This window comes from Bombyx mandarina, chromosome 15, assembly GCF_030267445.1.
Source record: "Bombyx mandarina strain Sakado chromosome 15, ASM3026744v2".
Classification (NCBI taxonomy): domain Eukaryota; kingdom Metazoa; phylum Arthropoda; class Insecta; order Lepidoptera; family Bombycidae; genus Bombyx; species Bombyx mandarina.
The window spans coordinates 11,428,878-11,452,805 of NC_143221.1; the positions used below are offsets into that span (position 1 = coordinate 11,428,878).

Consider the following 23,928-nt stretch of genomic DNA (forward strand, 5'->3'; position numbering starts at 1 on the left):
TTAAGGTATAGACTACAAAACTCACTAAGTTGATATTTGAAGAAGTATTCTGTGTCATGATAATCTGTATTTGTGATGTGCCTTATATCAACTGTTAAATGATTAGAAAAAACAGGTTTAAATAACTACTACCGCACTCACAATTAATTTAATCTTTATTGTTATCCTGTTGTTACTGGTCAGAATATTAGAGCGAAAATATAATATTATTTTATTATCATCGGTCCTTGATTACATATCATACAGTCAAGTTAATTTGACGCTGGTAAGTCTGTGACAAAAATATTCAAAGATTCCATAAGAAACAAGTAAACGGACCATTTTAGAATTTCCCCTTTTTGAAATAAGCCAAAGATGCACCTTTAAATTATGTGGGGTGAATTCATCTATGTGCCCAGCTAAGATAAAAGAAATCAAATTAATTTACTTCCACATTTTGCGTAGTGTTTGAAATTCACTATAAAATTCCATTTCGACTGTTCTAGAACACAAATAGACAGCACGCGAGTCCTGATTGTTTTGTTGATCCATTTGCCGGTTTTACTCCCTGACACGCTTGCAACTCAACAATAATTCAAATGTTCATTTATCCACAGTTAATAATAGATAAACGCGAACGCGCATTCTGATGTCATGTTCAAAACTATATTTAGACTAAAACCTACATGGCAATAAAAACTAGATGGTCTGCAAGTTCTATAATTTTGCGTCATTTTGATGAAAATCTTTCTTGTAGTATACTGTTGCACTTTTTTTTGCCTACTTAATCGCTGGTAGCCTAAGGAGCTGTTCCAGTTACGCCTGGACGGGTAGGTGAGCTCAAGGGCTCAACCTGAGACAATTTGCTAACACTACTCCTAGCAAGAGCAGTGCTTCACAGAATCTTCCACCGAATCGAAACCGCGACCCACTGAGAAGACAAAAAACTCAGTGGGCTGTGTCTAAAGATTAGTTCGCTCGTCGAACTCTTCGTCGTAGTCGACAAGTTCGACGAGGGCGGTGACCGGTGCTTGAGAGGCCTAAAAGCACCGAGAGTAAATCCGGGGGATCCGACTAGACATGTTTCGGGCGAAGGCAGCTTTGCGTTGCCCCGTCGCGATCGGATAAGTAATTAGCGGTGGCCACGATAAGAGTGTTTTCGTGTCGCGCTGCTTTATCGAAGTAGCGTTCTAACGCTTCCTTAAGATACTTACGTATCGGTATTACCTAGGTCATCGTGACCTACATTCTATTCAGATCTACATTCCTCACATACCACGGTACTCCGATGGCTATCCGACAGAAAAGGCATTCGATGACCTGGAGAGAATTGATGTGTGTACAGCCGCATGAGCGAACAGCACACTTGCGTAGGTCATGACAGAACGTATGCAAGTTTTGTAGAGTGTCACCTTTATATGAAGAGTTTACTTCGCTTGCCACCACCTTGCTTGGTACCACCGCCCCTTCTCCTATTTCTGCCGTGAAGCAGTAATGCGTGTCGGTTTGAAGGGTGGGGCAGCCGTTGTAACTATACTGAGACCTTAGAACTTATCTCTCAAGGTGGGTTTTACTTTGTAGATGTAGATTGTAGATTTACTTTGTAGATGTCTATGGGCTCTAGTAACCACTTAACACCAGGTGAACTGTGAGCTCGTCCACCCATCTACGCCAAAAAAAATGTACTTGGATCGGTGCTGTGGAGTTTTACATACTCTTAAAAACCGAGCTACAAAACAAAAAGTACATATATTTTTAAAGTCATAAATTCATACCAGGCCTTGGAAAAAGTTTTAAGATCAAAGTTTTCAACAACGCGACACTGGCATGGCTGCTTATAAAATAAAAAGTATATAGGACATTCCAAAATTAATACAATAACGAATATCGAAAAAAAATTATTACCCATAGATTTTATTATTACTACTTTTTGTTTTCGTTACAATAACGAACACAAATTGTTAAAATTGTCAGCAATTGTTAAAATCAGCAAATCTAAACAAAAAGTTAAAAAATATACATGAAAAAATGCAATCAAAATGCATAATCGTATTTTATTTCTAGTAACAAATCATCGCTGTTTGACTTGATTGACCGTGTTCAATAACCTCGGTTAATTAAGAAGTAACCTGCATCTTCTATAAAAGTGTTTACAGATACAAAATAAAATTGATTGAAATTCCCCACAGACTAGACGCGCAAAAAAACATAACTTACAAATGGCGCCAAATCATTGTGCTACATAACAACAGCTTTAACCGACATTTTGCATATTCGATAAGATCTGACATATATGTAGTTTATTGACATTTAATCGTCGATTTATAACATGTCTGATTATATTTTAACACCATGCTTTTAAAACGTTTGAATTCTAGGAAGACAAACAAACAAATCATTTTATTTAGTAAATCGTATTGATAATTTAATCGAAAATATCCAATATTTTAAAATATTGGAAGTAATCAGTTGTAATAAGTTAAGTTAGTTAAAAAAATTGCACATAGTATTGTAAATTCAAATCAATAAAATACTTAAATGTAAAAAAAAAACATAAGATGTAACTATTAATTTACTGATGTTATTTTTTTAATTGTAATGTTTAAATAAATAAATTTGTAAGAAATTGGTACTGTGATATAAATATCTACTTAAATTGGTTTTCTCGATAATTTGTTATTCAACATCAAAGGAATATTTTAATTTTGGTATGCATAATTTTTTATTAGTCAATATTTTATCACGCCAGGTGTTCGAAACTCCTACAAGATCCTTAAACGCGAAATGATTTAATGCCAAGAATAATTTAATATTCCGAAATTCCACGTTGTCTCTCGTAGTATCAAATTAATTTTATGGAAAATTTATTGAGATAACTAATCAAAATATAACCTAATGGATCGAATTAAATTAGCAACAGTTTTAGATTCGATAAGTTATGAGTTCACAGATAGAAAACGGACTAGGATTTGGTATTAACGAATCGATGGATATTATAATAACACGTACAGATTAGGATTTTCAATTCCTAGAGACACACAAACGGTCCAGATATTTTTTTTGTTTTTTTTTTTATTTATCACTAAATTTAGTCATGTACCTTACAGGCCAACCATTCCCAGAACCCATGGACATCATCCACATTAATTCCGCCACCCCCTTGAGATGAAGTCTTGATTATGTTATATAACGGCTGTCCCACCTTCAAGCCGGAACCCTGAGTGCTTCATGACAGAACAATCCAGGGCGATGGTACCTACCTGTGCACACAGCATAAGCATACCTATATATTTTTATACCACTTATTCCTACTTGAGCCGGCCCACTTTCCTTTTGATGGCAGGAAATGTTTCGAACCAGCTAACATCGGTACCATCGTCCTATCTGTTTCTCTCGCAACGCAGTCATGCGTTCCAGCTTCCAAAATTAAGGCTAGGTTTTTTTTTATTGCTTAAATGGGTGGACGAGCTCACGGCCCACCTGGTATTAAGTGGTTAGCGGAGTCAACAGACACCTAAGACGTAAATACCGCCACCTACCTCGAGACCTGAGTTCTCAGGTCTCAGTTTTTACAGTACAACGGCTGCTCTGCCCTTGAAAACGAAACGCATTACTGCTTCACGACAGAAATAGACAGGGTGGTGGTACCTATTCGCGAGGACTCTCAAGACGTCCTACCAGCACTAAAAACGTCTGTGGAATCCCTAAAAAATGTGACTAAAGAGATAAATTTTTACCGTAGAAAGTTACCGAAATACCTTTCTGATATTAGCTTCCTAATCGCACCATTAAAAATTGCAAATTTAGGAAATAATTTCCGGGGCGGTGATAAAGTTCAAAGGATTGAACGTTCTAAAATTTACATTAATATTTAATTACGATTTATTTAGTTTCAAGAGAAACAGACAAAATTCGCATCGCAAATTTTCGAGCGTTACCGAAGCTTATCCCCGTATCTATGGGAATCCTCGAAAAATCGGTATATTTTAAAATAAATCGAGTCGAATATTTCGTAGGTGAAACCACCCGGGAAACCTGTCAAGTCTCCCTGGGGCTTGGGGCGTTTAATAACTGCCACACTGACGTCTGACGCCAAATATTTGAATAGGGAATCTGCTCGTGACATATTATGCGACGTTTTTCCTTGGCCATAACCGGTTTGGTTTAGGATGGGGATGAAATTCTTGAAATCATTTTAGATCTTTCTTTTTTTAAATCGAGAACCATATATATGAATTATTGTGTAATCTTTACAATTTGATGTAAAGTTTCTTCTATCATTTATGTTATTAATTTTTATTAATAATTAGCTAACCCGGCAGACTTCGTGGTGCCTCAATCGATAAATAAAAGAGACATCAAGGAGACACATCAAAGGAAAAACAAAATTGTTTGTTTTCATATAATTCCGAGCTTTTTTATATTTTCTCACCTTTTAAACCTTCCCTGGACTTCCACGAATAATTCAAGACCAAAATCAGCCAAATCGGTCCAGCGTTCTCGAGTTTTAGCGAGACTAACGAACAGCAATTCATTTTTATATATATAGATAATCACCATAAGGTAACTGAAGTTTTAAATATTTACTTGCATCGTTAGTTTTCAATGGCTGTCAACTTTAAATACGATCAAAAAAGACAAACAGTGTATAAACTATACCTATACTTTTATTAAAAGGTCGTATTTATGTATGTATAGTCACAATTGTTATAAAGGCTTTAAAAGGCTTTTCTGTTAATAAAAATTTAAATACAATGATAGAGTATAGCTGAAGGTGACGTAGGTAAAGTACAGTTAGTTACAAGTGAAATCAAGACAATCAAACACATCTTAGAACTTAAAGAACAAAACAAATCCGGTCTTACTGAGCAATCAACAGGATAATTAAACGTGAAATTTTAATTATCCGTGAAAGACACATTTCTTCTGTGAATAATTGCGAGGACACCTGCTGTTCTAATTAAATCGAGTCTCGAATGGATTTCGGAGTGACGCTGATACTTTTTTAATACAGGCAACTTAACGAATACTCCTCTTTTAAGAATTCACGATTACAATAACATTTAACATATTAGAAAAATAAATGAACATATTAAGAATATGATTTTTTTTCAATAGATATGAAGAGCTAGAGATGAAAGAAATGAAAGCTAAGTTTAAATAAAAATTACTTATACCGAATCCTTAATTTTGTCAACTATGTATAACAACTATGTGTAACTATACTTGAGACCTTAGAACTTATATCTCAAGGTGGGTGGCGCATTTACTATGTTTGTATTCAATGGGCTCCAGTAACCACTTAACACCAGGTGGGCTGTGAGCTCGTCCACCCATATAAGCAATAAATAAAAATAAAAAATAAAAAACTAGTGGTTAGAAAGAAATAAGCAAATCAGTACAAATACAGAAATAATAAGTTTAGTATTTTATAAAGAACATCGCTGTGTACTTTTTTAAATATGAAAATTCGTTGGTGTTGTGTACAGTAAGCGCACCTGACTGATGAACTTGGGGGTCATGAGTTCAGTTCCCGCTTCGGACAAACATCCGTGTGACGAGCAGGTTTGTTTAAAATTTGTCTGTGTGTTTAATATTTGTATTAATACACATATCAGTTTGCGTCTGTTTCTATAGTATAGGACATGCTAGTTTGGAAATAGATGACGTTTGTACAATCCATTAACGGTGCTTTTAGGTACCACAAGCACCGGTCACCGTCCTCGTCGAACCCAACGCTTGCGACGAAGGTCTCGGCGAGCGAATTAACCCATAGACACAGCCCACTAAGTTTCTCGCCGGATCTTCTCAGTGAGTCGCGTTTCCGATCCGGTGGTGGATTCTGCGAAGCACTGCTCTTGCTAGGGTCAGTGTTAGCATCACTCCGGTTTGAGCCCCGTGAGCTCACCTACTAGTTAAGGTTACGCTGAAATAGCTTCTCAAGGCTATCAGATTAGGTAGGAAAAAAAAACCGTTTGTGATTTTTTTGTGTTTCTTTTGTGATTTGTTTGTGATTTTTGTACATATTATTTAAATGCTTCTTTCTTTCACAACTAGCTTATGATTGGGTAGTCTCATCATTTAGTTTTTTTTTTTAGTTGAACAATCTTATTATAGTACACATGAATTAGTCCGAGTGTATTAACATAATAACTTAAAACAATGCGTTTGTGGCGGGTAGCCATCATACAACGCAAGATAATTGACAGATGCCTGAATCTCGCTTACGACATTTTCAAGATAAAGCGCATATATACAAGTTCCGAACAACAACATTCGGACCGTCGGTCTACCGAGCAATGTCACCGCTCGGTGGAAGATCTTCCCTTTGTCGTATATATCTCCCCAAACTGGTGACCCCGACGAGATATGAACACGCAACCTTCTGATTCATCATCAGCGCATCAAGAACTTCGGCTACCACAATCCCCGCATTCTCGCAGATAAAAACACGTCATTGACAGTCGTCCCACAGCAAGCCAGCATCGCAGCCTCAACAGGACCATCGCAGCCGACTCACCGCGCTTCCTGGTCCTACGGCACGCAACTTCACTGCCTCATCACGCCGCTACAGTTCATCGCAGCCCACGACCGGATCATCAACGCTTGGGGTCACACATCTCCGGCGTGGCAGCTCTGCATCACATGGACTACGCACGACACGCACGCAACATTCAAGCTCAGTCTCGACTCACCGCAGACTTCGAGCAGCACTGGCGACAATCACGCAGCATTCAGCTCAGTTTCGACTCACTGCAAACTTCGAGCAGCACTGGCGACACGCACGCAGCATTCAAGCTCAGCCTCGACTCACCGCAGGCTTCGAGCAGCACTGGCCCTTGCAAGCTAATCTCAGCACGGACAACGCTAATTAAAAAAATGACACGACCTCCAGTCTCGGAGGGGAGTGATGTGGCGGGTAGCCATCATACAACGCAAGATAATTGACAGATGCCTGAATCTCGCTTACGACATTTTCAAGATAAAGCGCATATATACAAGTTCCGAACAACAACATTCGGACCGTCGGTCTACCGAGCAATGTCACCGCTCGGTGGAAGATCTTCCCTTTGTCGTATATATCTCCCCAAACGTTCTTCTATGATTCCCATAATGTTGTTTTATTTAATTTTCATTGATACGCATAGCACAACAAAAATACAACAAAAATGTACCAAGAAATAATTAAGTATCTGATTAATGATAATGAAATATTAGAAACGTTACAAGCAATCCTGATTATACAAAAACATTAAGAATTAATTACCTTGAAATTTCAATAAAGTTACTCTGCAAATTATACTAGCTGTAGTCTGCGAAAAAACAAAGCATTCCGTTAGTTTTTAACTAAGGCGTGTTTTTTTAAAAGACGTCACCGATAATGGAGTTGCGTTTAGCTAAATTTTTAAAAATAAATCAGATTCCCGTTCCGGTATACGATTACTGTCCCACCCTTCGTGCCAGATCGCATGACTGCTTCGCAAAGGAAGGCAGGATAGCAGTGCCTACAAGTGCGCAGATTTAATTTTTCATGTTCGGTTTTACTATATGATAGCATTCATCAAATTCGATAACTACGTACTTTGAAGAATTATTACATATTTATTTCGTCATGAAAAATTTACATTGGCGGATTGAATGCCTAAGGATACACTCAACCAGTCAACTAAAGGTAGTGCAGTGAAAATAGTGGTGGGTGCAATGAAATTTATATTAAAATGCAAATACATACACAAATACATATACACATATACATATAATATATATAATAGTTTATACATATCCTAACAACAATCCTGGCATAGTAGCATCATCACACGATACAACACGAACGATTGTTTATGGCCACAGTAAGCAGACGAGTGTATGACCCACCTGATCCTAAGAGCATAGCCAAGTCTCTGCCTACCTCTGAGTACTCTTTGGAAGCCTCATTTGAAGAACGACATATCTGAGCCATGAACATTTAAAAATAAAATAAAAAATAGGCGTATTCGCCAAATTGACATTAGCATAAATTGGCAATACCAAGACACAAACAAAAGTCCACCTCTATTTCCTTCCTGTTTTCCGTATAGAATATTAATAAGACAACGAAATAAGGAGAGTCACTGTATTCTAATTGACGCTTCTTTTAGTGACATACTGAGTAAGTGGTATAAATGTCCATTGCCTATCTCCGAAATGTGACTGTATAATACAGTTGTTTGTTACTTTACGTATTAGAGATTAGTAATAAACTGATATTCCCTAATTCATAATTAAGCCTTATTCAAACTAAATATCTTGGTTACGAAGAATTAAAATATCTTGGTAGTTAAAGAAAACCAATATACCAATTAATGAATTGATAAACCCGTCATTGAGAATAAATATCTCCTCCATCATGTTAACGAAGACCGGTGACGTCACAGTGTTCAAAATCTGCCGAGGTCAGTCTGCGTCCCGGAATAATTTTAAATAACCATTATAAATCTATATATTAATACGTGAAGCAAAAACTTTGTATCCCTTTTTACGAAAATTGCACAGACGGAGGAGTATGAAATTTTCCACACTTATAGAGAATATAGAGAAGAAGTGCACAATGATAATATTTTTTTTTAAATAATGCATAAAAGATACATTAAATCAATAAAGAAAACATTACACACACTGGATACCATGTATTTGACGCACACACGCATGCATACAATTTATTGTCAAACTTTTGTTCTTTACGTCTGTGGTCAAATTGAGAATCGATTAAATATTGTTAGTCTTTATTAATATTTTTTTATAGTGTACCCTTGGCGAAATTTGTGATTAGAGAAGTATAAAATACAATCATAATAGTGTACAAACTTACAATTCCAATTAATTATAGTCAAATTTCGACTACTACGGGGCCTCTAGTCTTAATTAATTAATAAGTTTTCCTTCAGCAAACCACTAGCACGGTTATATAAAAATTAGCGGGGAACGAAACCGATAACATGCGATTTTATTGTACCGGCGATACAAGTATGGGTATGCGAAAGATTTTCAGTCTGATGATACGGTATTAACTTAATATATAACAAGTCTTTAATAAAACTTTGACGGACGTCTGACGGATAGTCACCGCGTCATTCATTGACCAAAACACAGACTAGGTAGTAATATTCAAATTTCATCAATAAGAACAAGATAAACTAAAAAAAAGGTTTAAAAGAATGACAATTTATTACAAACTATCATTGAATCACTATTTTGCGGACATATAATTCATTGATTGACATTTTAAATTGATAATTTCTATATTTTTATCAACACTGACCACAATTCACAAAATAATATTATGTGGATAATTTGACATTAGTGTATTCTATGGTGAGCTCGTCGCTTATTTCGCCACAAATGACGTCACACATAGCGATGTTGCGTTCAACCATTTTTTGTACAGTTTGCACGTCAATTAAAGGATATGAACGGTCCAATCCGCAATTACTGTAGCACAGCATGCCCATTATTAATATCTCAAGCGAGAATTGTTTTTTTGCTGTAATATGATTTAATTCTATAAATGCCCGAAAACCTTCAGGCTCAAGTCGTAAAATGAATGTGTAAAGAAAAGGCGAAAGTATATTTTTAACCTTTATATTGCCCTGGCAAATTATACACTCAAACAATGTTTTTTTTTATTGCTTAGATGGGTGGACGATCTCACAGCTCACCTGGTGTTAAGTGGTTACTGGAGCCCATAGACATCTACAGCGTAAATGCGCCACCCATCTTGAGATACAAAACTTTCTCAAGTATAGTTACAACGGCTGCCCTTCCCTTCAAACCGAAACGCATTACTGTTTCACGGCAGAAATAGGCAAGCTGGTGGTACCTACCCGCACGGACTCACAAGAGGTCCTACCACCAGTAATTACGCAAATTATAATTTTGCGGGTTTGATTTTTATTACACGATGTTATTCCTTCACCGTGGAAGTCAATGTGATACATTATGTCCGTATAAATATGACGTGCGTAAAGTGAGTACAATCACCCTACACCGATTGTGATTTAATGAATCACAATATTGTTGTTCCCTCATATTAATTATAATGGGTTCAAGGTTACAAAGGTTATATATCCTGTAGCTGTAATTTATTTAAGACATTTAGATAATAGTTATTTATCACTCGATAATGTTAAAGGTTGAAATTTGACCTAAGGAAGTGAAAAGGACTCAGAGCCGTTTCGTAATCGCTACGAAAAGGCTACCAATACACAATACCGTCTTTACCATAAGGGCACACGGGGCCCGTGCCCAGGGCCCCCATTCTCAGGTGGCCCCTAAGGACCGACAATTTCTCTCACACATTTATTCTCAAAACATTACACTTTTTTCACAAATCAGTAATCTTATCAGAAGGTGTTTACAAGGCATATACTACGCCATTATATCGATGACTGCGCCTATTCCTACAGTACTAATTAATAATATTTCCGAACGCATCCTACCTAATTCACTAAGTACACCATTTAGCGATCGTAACCAAAAAACCAGCAGCATTCTAATATCATTAATGACATATTATATCATACCGTATTTGATTACCTATAATAAATGGTCATACTCAGTAAAAAAATGTTATTATAATTCGCTTTTTTGACTTTCCAATAGAGCCTCAAATTCTTGTGTGCCCAAGGGCCCCAGCCTAATTTAAGACGTCCCTGCCAATACACTATCATGCAGGATTCATGCGATACCAATAATAGGCAAAAACGCATGACTAGAACCAGCAAGTCCTAGTCTAGGACTGCCCTAGAATATATTTTATTATTCGAAAATTGTTCCGATAATCAACGAAGATTAGTCGCACAATACGATTTCTCATTCTGGCATACAGTCTTTAGCTTTATTAAATTTTATTTAATTAGTATCAATTAATTATTTTCTAGATTTTTTTATTATTTGTGATTGAATGCTGGAGAATCACCTCTTGAAGTATGTTGAAATACAACTTCGACATTCGAAAAATATTTTTTTGCGTCAAAATAATAAAATATACCAAAAACAACGGTAACCAATTTAACCGAAATAAAACTACGCACGCATTCGTAAAATAAAAGGAAATAAAAAAAAAGTGAATAATAACTACTAATTTAATTTCCGTTCCAATATACGTTTTTCTCATATCCAATAACAGGAAAAGTTTTTGATGAAATACATTCCCGGCAAAGTTGAAATAAAATGTACACAAATTTTACGATCCTCCTAAAAGCTCACTAAGTATAAATCCACGTTAACGTGACATTCCACGACAAATACACGATATTTATGTTTGTCCTTGCTACGTGTGGATGCGTCTTAAATCCAAAGCTTCTTACCCTAATACTGAAATTACTTTAATACGGCTTTCCCTTACTTTCAAACGTTTACCAAATCAAAATACATAATTCAAATTTAGTTTTAAATTACTTATATTACGGTTTTAGATGGACAAATTTAGATGGTATCTTACGTTCCATAATTGGTTATCTTCTTCAAAATTAAACAAAGAATTATTAAGAATCTAATATTTACTTAAGATTGCATACGTCGTTGTGCATTTACCAGTATTCTTTGTTGATTAGCGTTGATGGACGAACGAACTTAAAGCCGACTGTTAGGCGTTTAATATAATCACCGCGAGACTCTTTGTCGTATAAGCAATAATGACTTACGAGATACTATTTCGAATGAGCTCCCAATACACCCTTCCACCAAAATTTAAAAGTTAAGATAATAATTTTATTAAATTGAATTAATTATCTTCATCGTACTTCGGCATAAGCAATACTCGTTAGGAGCACACCCAAACCGATCCTCAAATATCCTATGACGAAGGGTATGTTTTAAAGCTGCATGAACACCGAGGAGGAGAACAGGTAGTTGTACTGCTACAGAGAGATGAGAGAGAAGTAAGAGAAGTAGTAGGTTGGAGACAATCAGATGAAGAACTATTGCGTAAACACGCAATTATGAACGCACAATTAAAGCATCTAAAAATAAATAATTATAAAATATTGTTGTCAATTTATCTAAATGTATGAAGAAACTTAACAACGATGCGGCAGATCGAGTTGAAACAAAGCAAGACGCTCTTTTTAAAAACATCGCATTTACTGAGGCTCCTAAAAGGCGTACCACAATAATGTACTTAAACAAGTACTTAACTACCTCAATGCTTAAATGTAATCCGCAACTACAATACAGAACAAGATCGCATTCATTTCTGGGAGACGCGAAGGCGACAACGCTTTTCCATTACATGGCGGGCTCGGATGGATCGCCCGATAAGTGCTGAGTGCTCCCCGGGATAAGCTGTACCGCCGACCGAGGCTAAACAGAAAAAGACTACGTACCTACCCGTATAGCCGATACGAAATTCGTGAGAAACAATTCTGACTCTCGACTGTTACATTAAAAGCCTTATTCGTTATCTTAGGAAAGTGTGAAATATGTTCATGTTTTAATGTGTAAAAAAAACCACTTAATTCAAGATAACAAACTTAATTAAACCAGAGATAATTATTAGTTAAGGCTCATGCCTGGTCCCATAGCGATTTGTTTCCTATCGCTGAAGTCTCTAGCCCCAGTCTTAGGTACCTACACCTTGCTTGGTGTTGATTTAATGTCTAAATAAAGAAAAAAATATGATGACAAAATTGTGACATCAACATTTTCTGCTATTCCACGTTATTTTAATCCATACAGCGCATACTAGCACTACAAAATAATAACTTATATGTGTCCAGAGTGAGGAATGGGGGCGGTAGGCAAGAAATAAATAAGATTCGAGTGCTTCTCCGTGAGTTCTGTAGAATCAATTGTAGCTTCCATAAGAATGACTATTTTATAAGCCTCTCAACAAAATTGTGTGGTGGATTTCAGGTTACCGCGTCATGTTTTAGTTCTTTGATTTCGTTCGATCATAGCATAAAATTATAAACAAAATTAGTTTTACTTCTTGGAGTTCGGAACCACCTCACGGAATCACACCTATGTAGACCCATTGAATAAATTTGATGTTAAGGCAAACTGTGCCCTATTGCTTCAGTCTTTAACAGCATTCTTGTAAGCTAGATCTACGGTAAAAAAATAAAATCTAATGACTAGAATAATGTGGCGATCGGTAGTAAAAGAAAGTTGATCATTGTCAAGATTAGACGGTAACAGGCCGATACAAACCCATAAAAGTATCGTAAAACATTTTATCTGTCGCCGATCTAGTGAGAAACTGTGGATAAGGTAAAACGAGATCCTAATGACTGTTTTTTCACTATGCTCGAAGCGTTGATCATTTCGGAGCACTACAATTATATTCAACTTGGTAGAAGTAATATTTGATACTGGTAACAGGGCGTATTGTAGGCCCGCGGGGGTAGTTTGCGCATACATGTTTCTACTTCGAAGCAAACATGTTTTTCGTTTTGAAGAGTGGGACTATTTTTGTACAATAAAATAGAGTTTTGTCTAGTTTAGAGTATCCTCTAAAGTAGACTAAACCTAAACCTGTACACCTAAACTAAGCATCAGCCCGTTGAATTTCTCGCCGGATCTTCTCAGCGGGTCGCGATTCCGATCCGGTAGTAGATTCATTGGCGAAGCAGCTTCTCTTAAGTTGTTAGATCTCCCTTGGAGGTGCTCGGGTAGCTGTTAGCAAATCCCACCCCTCCTGGCTGAGCCCTTGCACCTGTCCTTGTGAAATTGGAAAGGCCTCTACGTGTAAGTGTCTATACGAAAAACTTGAAAGACGTACTAAATGAACTGTAAGCAATACGAAACGATAATTTATGAATTATATATAAAACAATATATGAGATTAAAATATGCCCCCGTTTTAAATCAATATTTGTAACATATAAACACAGCGTTAAGTAACATAATTCACACTTGCAATACTAAATATATGGTAATAATGAGCTAAACATCTTCCATAAGAAACTTTCTAACGTATTACCAAATAAAGTCTGTGATTAATAGCATACATAAATTGTCGACATTCTCCTTAAATCAGCCGCGAGATAACCCTGCACTTGCCCACTCGGAATTAATTAATTATTCAGGTATGCCGCTGCACCATATTGGGTGGACCATGCCCCTTCTATACCATATTTGTCACATCCATCTATGACTACAAAAACGAATGCCCACAATCAGACATGGCGAGCTATCATTCGTACTTAGAACTATTATTAACTCATCTCGACCTCGTGGGATTCATTACGAATTAAGGAGAAGTCTGCGAATATAAAGTACTTAATAAATCTTACTCCAACAAAGTTCCCAGAATAAAGGAATAATTATGGTAGCGTTTAAAGGGAATATTATCGAAGTACGAATCATTAACATAACGAAGTTGGCAGCGTGTTAAAAAGCCCCAAGCTTCCTTAATAAACGAGGTCTGTACTGTTCTATTGTTCGAAAAACTTCACACTGAAGTAACAAAAAAAAACTGAATGACAACAAAGAACGCCAGTCATTCATAACATTCGAGTTTCTTTTGTGAGAATTCACCACGAGCTCGCGTTAGATAAAAGGGGTTGCCGCCCTACCGACACGGTTGGCGATAGAACTTTTTAAGGTTACTCTGTACGTCTAACACTTGAAGGTTAACTGGTATTAATATCCCGAGAATGATTGCGCTCAGCTATTTGCTTTTATTAATCCTATTATTTGGATATTTATAAGTCAAAAGTTTGTATGTTGTTTCTTTATTATTTTGCGACCTGAAGATCGGAAATAAACTTCGATCTACCGATTTCAGAAATATCTGATATTTAGGTACCTAAAATCACAAATGTATTCTATAAAACTGCTATCGGCTATCTTAGAAATCACGAATCAACTAGACTCCTTGGAGACCCATGAAATGGAAGCTGACGATATAGATAACGGTAACGTTGAATCTCTATGAACACTAGAGCTTCTGTAATACCCAAAGACAAGATAAGAAAGCGCAGCAGATAAGGTCCCTTCGGAATAGGTAAATATTAGTAAAGGGAAAACAACACATTTAATCGGGAATACCGCGAACCCAAATATCATGATTTAAGCGTTTTAATTCCCATCGATTTTTTTACAGTTTCCGATTTTTGTATAGTAATAGATATATACTAATATTATAAAGAGGAAAGATTTGTTTGTTTGTTTGTTTCGAATAGGCTCCGAAACTACTGGACCGATTTGAAAAATTCTTTTTCCATTAGAAGCCGACATTGTCCCTGATGAACATATACTACTTTTTTTTTCATTTTTTTTTTTTTTTGTTTCATGTCTGTTTTAATGTTTCCGAAGCGAAGCGAGGGCGGGTCGCTAGTATCAAATAATTTTGTTTGGTGTTTTTAAAGGATTACTGTTGGCTCAGTGTTCTTCACAGCTTCACCAGAGTGGGTGGGCGAACCAGACTAAGCCGGGAAGGAAGGAGTGTTCCAAGAACTGGATGAGGCCTATTATATCACGCAGCGTCATCGAATTGGAATCGCCATTTGAAAACATCCGTCCGGAAACACTCAGCGAGGAGTTAGACCTTTTTACAGATGCTGTTGGTGCTTCAGGAAAGGATTTTGGTGTAATACCAACATTATCTCCGTGCTCCGTCATCTCCATCCGAGGTCAGAACCCAAACAGATTAGAAAGGTTCCAGCGAGCGACACTAACATTAACAAACCACTTTAAGTACTATTTTGAACGTTGTCCTGCTTAACCCAATTGGAAAAACTAATATTTTGCCTGGCTTGGATTTGACTGGATTTACACCCGTACTGCCCCCTGATGGTGAGTGGTTACCGTAGCCCATGGACTTCAGCAATGCCCAGTTGACACATTACCCTATGGCAAGGCATCGCAATAACAGTGACTCGCTCTTTCTATTGTCGCAGTCCATTCTTGAATGAAACTGCCAATTTATTCTATTTGAGAATGTTCTTTTATTAAAATCCAAACATTTTTAACAAAAGTTCAAATAAAAATGCGCAAAAGTGCAACCTAAATAATCACATTAATGTCAACAAAATTCATCATTACAGTATATTCGTCGGTTTCCGCGTGTCGTAGACATTAGAAATACTGTTTCGATTTAATTTCCCGTTTATTATTTCCGTCTTAAACTGTTAATTGTTCGAAACAACGGAAATAGTAAACAAAATAATAAACGGAAAGATAAACCTTTTCTGTTTAATAGTTAGTTAAATAAACAGTTTTAATGATAACAGTTATTTGGTATGAATAAAACTTTTAAAATAACAATTTCATATTCGAGTCAAGGTTTCGTAAAAAAAACTATTTTCATTGGTCAAACCATATATATTCCAAAATGATCATAAAGATAATTATTTGAATGAAAAACATTACGATTTTTTTATTTTTTCTTATCTTCTTATAGCCGCGTTTTTTGCAATATTTCGTATCAAAACATTTCGTTAGGGTAGCACCTAAACAGTAGGCACTAATCAGCGTTATACAGAATAGATAACATGAGTAGTCGAAAACGCCAAATGACTAATTTGATTCAAATATAGGTCTCAACCCAGATATTACCCAACTACTGTTAGTGAAGATAATGAAAATATTCTGGTCCATTCGAAAAACGAACTGTTAAAATTAGTTTTTCGAACAAAGTAATGAATTTCGTTAAAATTTCTTAAAAAATGGTATTTTGGTACCAAAACTTCTAACCCAGGCACAGATCTCGACAACGGAAACATAAGATTTATTTCCCAAAAGATTACGTGTAGTTCTGCGTTTTCCTTTAGGTCTGTACCCTAGTTTAGATTGTAATTTTTCTTCAATAGAGATCTATAACTCAGAACCAATTAAAATTTAAAATGTGATTGAAATATAATTTTCTAGTCGTTAACATAATTAAAACTTTATAACTACTTGACTAATGTCTAATTTTTAAATAAACTACTACTAATTGAATAAGAACTGTCTGATGAACTCATCTTTGTTTAATACTTCACTATTAAAGTAATTTTATTGCATTAAATTTTATTGCATTTTGTTTATTTCACTTTTACACTAAACACAATATTTCAAATTACCCGAGCACAACAATGGCGGAGAATTTTAGGTGCGTGAGAGCAGACGTAGACCCTAACGCGCATGCGCACTTGTACCCAGGGAGAAAAAGTTACCTACACTTTCTTCCCTGTACAGCGGGACGAAAACCGAATTTTCGGTGTAGGTATGAGAAAAAATACACTACATAGCCGTATTGCGTATAGAAGGAAAATATTAACAAAGTCTTATCAATCGGATCAGCAATAGCGCCGGGGTTTAAGGTTGAAGTCTACTCCGAGGGCGAGCAGTGCTAAGAAAAAAAAACATTCATAAAGATTCATTTCACACAATTCCTCACATTTGACTCTGTGTCAAATACAACATCGCTTATGTAGGTACCCTTTACAGAAATTCATATTGATATCATTACATTTTGTAATTACATTCACAATAATAACACCGTGAACCAGAACAACAACTGTCGGAATTCATTTTACAAATATTTGACAACCATATAGTGCATCAGCGTAATTATAAACTTACGTGGTACGCATTAAGAACTAAAAAAATGACCTTCAACCATGACACACGATTTAAAAGTGTGCACGAAAATTGGTTCGGATGGAACATAAATTTATACAGTGATACAATCAGGATCATAGGTCGTTATGCTTGTGATGGCGGATTGTCATCGTTTGAAAATAAAATAATAAATTTAAATATTGTTATCGTATTTTAGTAGCTATCTCAATATATTTCACGTATTAAATGGCGCATATACTCACATACGTTTCTTACCTATTTTTAAAATAAGTAAAAAATATCACTATTCTTCATTTGCCTTCGAATTCTGTCACATGAATTTTTCGTCAAACTATCGTTTCAACTTTAAAATAATGCACTTAACTTCTAAAACTGGTAACATTGATATTTCTAGGGTCAAAGCCGAGCGCGTCAGTGGACCGTATCAAGGCCTATTGTCATTCAATCGGGACATCGTGTGGTCTTTGTCGGGCGCGGCCGTAGTCCAACAGGTCATTCGACATGGGGATGCCGCTGGTAAAATATGACAAGTATGCGTACATGTTTCGGATCAAATATGTAACAAGCTAAACAATATCTCACAGGAAAAAATCGAAAAGATACTATCAAAGCTTAATAACGATTATATTAGTAGAGAATAGGTTGCATTTGCTACATTTTAGAAAGGACTATGTATTGTCTAGGTTATCAACCTACAAAAAATAAATGATGATGCTTTTTATTTTATATACTCGTATTTAATACCTAGTATTAAATAAATTAATACTATTAAATAAATACTAGGTATATAAAGAGGTATAAACCCAAAAATACAAATGAAAATAAATACCGACGGCTAAATGAAGCTCGGTCTGAAGTAGTCGGATAAAAAGGATTTATTTAAATGTACTACATACACTAAACTGCAACGCTACTAATTTAATTTCATAATTGAATTTAGTTCTAAACAGACTATGAAAAATGCATTCGTGAAAGCTTTCCCGAATAGTAGTTAATTAATGTATCTAGCCAAGATCTAGCCCCTAATTGTGTGAAAACGTAACTAAACATTTATTTACGAAATTCATTATCGTCGAATATACGAGATAAAGATGTGTTTTCTAACAAATAATTACGTAACTGAAAATATATTGTGTACCTTTTTTAAAGAAAACCAAACATTAAAACTTCGCCTTCCATCATATGCCTTCCCAGAGTACCGGAGTTCTTTGAACACATTTCTTGAAAAGAGAGTCACAATCCCGAACTGCTGGTGGTTATAGTCAAGAGGCAACCATCCCAGAGGACGCATCCCACGAGATGGTTGGATCAAATTCGATCTTCTTTGAACATCAAGTTCCACGATACCCTTCACGAAACCAAGATTCGCAGCCGATGGAGGGAAATCGTACGTGATAGAATGATGAAGCGGCGAGATCGCGTCATGAGGAAAGCGACGCAAGAAAGCGAGAAGAGGAGGAGGAGGAGGACCATTTTTGATAAAATAAATCTTAGCACCAGTACAACTAAATCAATTTTGTCTTATATTAATTAATTAATATAATATATTCTCTAGGTCACTAGGCAAATTGTAAGAACCACAAATTAGTAAATGCTAAATAAAATCTGATTTATGTCTTATGTCTCGACCAATCAATACTATCAAGTTATTTAAAACAATCAAAAAAACGTAATATTTGAAAATAAGTATTACTTTATTTATTTATTTACTATATGTATACTGTATATTTTACTGGTGGTAGGACCACTTGTGAGCCCGCGCGTGCAGATACCACCGCCCTGCCTATTTCTACCGTGAAGCAGTCATGCGTTTGTGTTGGGTGGGGCAGCCGTTGTAACTAAAGTAAGATCTTAGAACTTATATCTCAAGGTGGGTGGCGCATATACGTTGTAGATGTCTACGGGCTCCAGTAACCAATTAACACCGGGTGAACTATGACCCATCTAAGCAATAAAAAAATGTATATTATTATACTATTATTTATTTTTTATTTCACTAGGCTGGACGTGCATGCGCCCATCTCGTGCTAAGTGGTTACAGTAGCTGACAGACATGGGTGTTGTTAGCCGCTATTCAACTAAACATAAGGTATACGGTCAAATTGGGCTGAATGTCTGATTCTTTGTAAAAATATACAGGACAGTACTAAGTACGGACTTATCTATTTATTAATCTGTGATGCGGTACCCGACTTAGAATTGGATCGACCCATAACATCCCGGGAGTATCGTAAAATGCGGCTAAGGCACTTCTTCTGGCTAACATTATGCCAACGGTAACCTCAGGCAGGATTGACGTCAGGCAGACGCCCAGCCGTAAAAGTAATGCCCAATCCCTAATCATCTTTGATTAGTGAATATGCCGCGCCCATTCCACATAACGTGGGATAAAGGCAATAGCAGTAATAACTCAAATTTATAAAATTTATTTTTAATTCCACGTTATTAGTTTCTCATTTTATTAATTCATCGTGGAAGTCATTCGTGAACACATGCTTGTACACATATTTGATTTCCTTAGGAAAATTGGTAGCTGCCTGAGGGATTACAACACCGTTGTTGCCGTATCATTGATGTGCATTCCCGATCCTGCGGACAGAATGGACCAAAACACGTCATTTCGGATCCTCCCGATCCATTAACGGTGCTTTTAGGTACCTCAAGCACCGGTCATCGTTCTCGTCGAACCCGTCGCTTGCGACGAAGGGCTCGACGAGTAAATTAACCCACAGACACAGCCCACTGAGTTTCTCGCCGGATCTTCTCAGTGGGTCGCGTTTCCGATCCGCTGGTAGATTCTGCGAACCACGGCTCTTGCTAGGTTTCGTGTTAGCAACGCCGTCAGGTTTGAGCCCCGTGAGCTCACCTACTAGTTACGCTGAAATAGCCTCTCAAGGCTATCAGATTATGTAGGAAAAAAAATCTGTATGTGAGTACACCGAGCGTATTATCCTTTGGACTGCCACAACATCACAAATCCTCTAGCTCTACCGACCTCCATAAGCTATGTCAACCAGTTATGACCTACCTTCATTTCTAAAAGTGTCCATTTCTTCAGTGATATATTTTGTTAATATTTGTTATATATGTAATGAAAAAAATGTATTATAATATTGGACTTTTGCTACATCTGTTAATATTCATGTACTCAATTTGGATTGTGCTTTCTTCATAGTTATAAAATTATTAAGAGATACTTTTATTAACTTACGATCATATTAATATAAATAGGTACATTAAAACAGCGAAAGACCAAAACAGTTCGATACATTTTGCTTCTGTGTGTTTGTTTAATGATTATTTTGTTTATTAATGTTTCGAGAGAATTCGTCTTAATTAAAATATAATTCAGGAAACAGTTCTTTCTCCACATTTACAAGAGTGTCAAAAACAAAACAAAATTTATATTAATTACATATTAAATGAATCGAAATCTTGAGATGTCACGGATTAATTCTCGAATTTTAACCAGTGGGCAAAGACTGTTGCAACTACGTTACAAACATAATCTCATTTCACCATAATACGCACAAGTAAAACAAAATTAGGCATAGGGAAATTGTAAATAATATTTCCGTCTTTGCCGATTTACTAACGGCGATATTAAAATTATTTAATTACAAATCACGCATCACACACGACAATCTTTCACAAAACTCACCGATCGTAATGATGTAGCAGGACCTGTCTCACGAATGCACTCGATCCCGATATTATCCACGAAACTACATACACGATCTTATTCTATCGAGAAAATACTTTAAAAAAAAAACAGAAAACAGTTAGTAAGACCTTTAACGACGCGCTAAAAACTTACTGATATTTATCTAGTCTTTATCCTGCAACTACAGGCATTTAAATACACGAGTGTTTACGTAAAGTTTTTGACGTTTTAACTTGTGAGGGGACAGAGCGACGCGCGAAGCGTACGGCCCCAAACCGAGCCAACGCGAGACTATCTCGATTCTCGAATAGAACTCATGATCCTCGAAAGCTTTCGAGCCGCGCCAGAGGAGATACCCGTCCCGCTCGCGCAGTCGGTCACCTGCTGATAAAAAATAAGAGAAGCCTAACATTTCGCCGAAACGTGAATCGAGTCGTATTTTATAAACATTCAGCCAGGTATGCGACTACCTCACCGCGCACGATCATAGTTAGGGCGGCGTTCTTTACCCAAATAAACGAATAGATATTCTGAACTCATTCACACGCTACAAGAATGGTGTTCGCATGCCGCAAACAGTAATTTAGATGAATTATCTACCATTGGAAATCTTTTAAATTGCAGTGCTGCGCCGATAAGAGCGATCCACGGCGATACCTAACCGTGTCGAAGTAACTACACGCATCCGATGATAATGAACCAAATAAACAAGGAGTGTTTTAGCGGTTCACGTGTAATCACCGATACAAACTTGTGCCTTGGTTCCCAATGTTCGATTCAATTACCAGTTGTTTTCTCGACTTATCTTCAGTAAGACGTCCTATATCAATATTTGTGGATACAAACTCGAGGGAAACCTGCACGGTGGTGCATTGTTTACTCAGATAACTTCCTTTACAAACAAGCCCTAAATTTCACTTACATAAGTTACGCACACACGACCGCCGTGTAAAATACTCGCATTAATTGCGACTACACAAATTACATCGAACATTCGGGTCTAATTCAAACAATCAAGCAATTCAGGTCGGTCGTTATTTAGCAAATACGAAAATAAAGTCGATGCTTGTTTTATTTTAACAATGTTTACATCATAATATAAAATATCCCATTAATTTGCACAAAAATATACTGTTTTTTAATGTACCTAATTTAAACAGGTACAGTTGGAATTTTAAATTATACTAGAGGTCCCGCAGTAGTCGAAATTCGACTATAATTAATTGGAATTGTATAATAGGTTGGTACACTATTATGATTGTATTTTATACTTCTATAATCACAAATTTCGCCAAAACTACACTATATTTTTTTTTAATAAAGACAAACAATATTTATTCTATTCTCAATTTGACCACAGACGTCAAGAACAAAAGTTTGACAGTAAATAGTATGCATGCGTGTGTGCGTCAAATACATGGTATGTAGTGTGTGTAATGTTTTCTTTATTGATTTAATGTATCTTTTATGCATTATTTAAAAAAAATATTAGCATTGTGCACTTCTTCTCTATATTCTCTATAAGTGTGGGAAATTTCATACTCCTCCGTCCGCGCAATTTTCGTAAAAAGGGATACAAAGTTTTTGCTTCACGTATTAATATATAGATTTTGTACTTGTACTTCGCACGATAGATCCTTCCATATTGTACACTTAACGTTTTAATTTAGTAAATGAATCTTTAGCGTCACATTACAAACAGGATTAATTTGATTTATGTATATACAACATGACTATTCACTAAAGAAGTAAGTGCATGGCTAATAATGTGACAATTAAGCTTAATTAATTATCATCAACTCTGCCAATGCCGGCCCCAAGCCCGGATGAGAAAAGAGGAGGGTTGACTTGGAGTTCGACCTTTCCACCATAAAACAGCCGAATAACAACGCCGAATGTCTGGCGACGGTAAATTAGCCGGACCCAAGTAAGGCTACAGCGGCCTTGAAGAACTAAATCTCTTCCAAAAGCACTGCCGTGAAAGGACGAGGGGCCCACCATGTGTATTTTCCCAAGAAAGCCTCTTTGAGGCCACGACGCTCAGCATTGTCGATGCAAGGAGGAGGAGTAAGAATTATCATCATCTCCATGTTTTTTCAGCTGATTTAGTCGTCTTGTTTCTTCCGTTACATTACAAAATTCATTGATCCAATTGAAGATCATATGCTAATTACAAGAACGCATTTTTAGTGAAGTTGGCATTGGTTAGTTAATTAAAATATCCGATTAAATAAAATGAATAAGAAATAGACTGCGATCAGAATTCAGCGCTCCGGAGCTTAAAAAAGCTTACAGGATACTTTTGAATCCTATTAAACGAGTTCTAGACTACATTTCTTCGTGGACTTGGACGATAAATTCAATGCAGCACCTTAACGGGAACTCGGTCTTGAGCGACGGACAAAAGGACGAGTTTTTCCTTGAATAATGACCGCAGTTATTTTTCGAACGAGCAGGGCTACCAACTATACCGAGTTGAATTCGGAATTGATTCAATATTACCGTGCCAGTCAAATTTCGCTTCTATTGCAAAAGAAAACAAATAGATACTATGTTGACTAACACAAATAGACATTTTGACAAATAGATATTTTGACTTTAATTTTAGTTAAGTTTTTATTATTAATAACGATAGTAGCTGTTACCGCACTGTTTACTAAAAGATCCTTATTAATAACGCCTTTTGTGTTACAATAATTATTTAATTTGATTTAATACCCACCTTGTTAAATGTCTGG

At 36.3% G+C, this 23,928-nt stretch overlaps 1 protein-coding gene across 1 annotated transcript in view; it reads right to left on the bottom strand.

The window, feature by feature from the left end:
- Positions 1-21,499, bottom strand: part of Sulf1 (Extracellular sulfatase Sulf1) — a 99,665-nt gene extending 78,166 nt beyond the window's left edge. The window contains exon 1 of the mRNA XM_089733152.1: positions 21,188-21,499. The gene's annotated coding sequence lies outside the window, so the exon portion shown is untranslated. The remainder of the gene's footprint in view (positions 1-21,187) is intronic.
- Positions 21,500-23,928: the final 2,429 nt, after the last annotated feature.